Source organism: Odontomachus brunneus, unplaced genomic scaffold, assembly GCF_010583005.1.
Source record: "Odontomachus brunneus isolate Ranch 3 - 2012 unplaced genomic scaffold, Obru_v1 Obru_scaffold_206, whole genome shotgun sequence".
NCBI classification, from domain to species: Eukaryota; Metazoa; Arthropoda; class Insecta; order Hymenoptera; family Formicidae; genus Odontomachus; species Odontomachus brunneus.
Genome location: NW_022639656.1, coordinates 17,472 through 18,905, shown reverse-complemented (window position 1 = coordinate 18,905; position 1,434 = coordinate 17,472).

Here is a 1,434-nt window from a genome sequence, read left to right as displayed (position 1 = left end):
TTACGAACTATCATAGCATCCCATTGATTCCAATAAATTCGTGCGGAAAGACCCTCAGAAATTACCTTCTGCCAGAAAGGACGACAATTTTCTTCTTTTCCACAAAGAAAAATAGAAACTACCTGATCTTTTCGTTGGTCATCTCTCCAATTTTCTTGTTTTTCTCCAAGAACAATTCGTCCAACTTTCTGAGTTTCTTCAGAAACCTTTTTAATTTCAACTTTCTTACAATAATTACAAAATAAGGATTCGCATGGGCGACGAGAAAGACCGTCAGCATTACAATGAGAATTTCCTTTTCGATAATGAACTTCAAAATTATACTGCTGTAGTCTCTCCAACCATCTTGCCAACTGTCCTTCAAGCTCTTTAAAAGACATTAACCAACGTAAAGAACTATGATCAGTACGAACAATAAAATTCCTACCATATAAATAATGATGAAAAGATTTTAACGAATCAACTATTGCTAATAACTCTCGACGTGTTACACAATAATTTCTTTCTGTTTTACTAAGAACTCGACTATAATAAGCTATGACCTTTTCTGATTTCCCTTGCAGCTGTGTTAAAACTGCCCCTATTCCATGATCAGAAGCATTCGTGTCTAAAATAAACGTATCTTCCTCTGTTGGAAAAACTAAGAGAGATGAAGAGATTAGAACTTCCTTTAATTTTTCAAAAATTTCTTGAAATTGTTCTTTCCAAACAAATTTTGTCTGATTTTCCGTAAGGCAATAAAGAGGTTTAGCAATTAATGAAAATCCCTTAACAAACTTTCGATAGTAAGAACAAAATCCCAAAAAACTTCGAAGCTGTTTTTTGGTTTGAGGAACTGGCCAATCCCTAACTGCTACAATCTTTTCTGGATCAGTTGTGACTCCTTCTTTTGAAACGATGTGTCCTAAGAATTTCACCTCTCTTTTTAAAAGGACACACTTCTTCAAATTAAGACTTGACAAATGAGCAGCCCGAATTCGTCGAAACACCATTCTCAAGCGTTGAATCATTTCTTCAAAAGTTTGACTAAAAACAATCACATCATCTAAATATACTAGACAAATTTCATGTATCAACTTTCGTAAAATTCGTTCCATCAAACGTTTAAAAGTCGCCGGAGCATTACAAAGTCCAAAAGGCATAACCGTAAATTGCCATAACCCTTCTCCTATAGAAAAGGCCGTTTCTTCCTTATCTTCAGGACGAATTTTCACCTGCCAATATCCGCTTTTAAGATCTAACGTTGAAAACCAGTTATTTCCTGCAAGGCGATCTAAAGTCTCATCAACTCCAGAAATCGGATATGAATCCTTCACTTTAAGAGCATTAAGCTTCCGATAATTTGTACAAAATCGCAAAATTCTTTTTTTTTTACTAAAATCGCAAGCGAAACCCATGGACTTTGCGATTCTTCTATAATTCCTTTTTCTAACA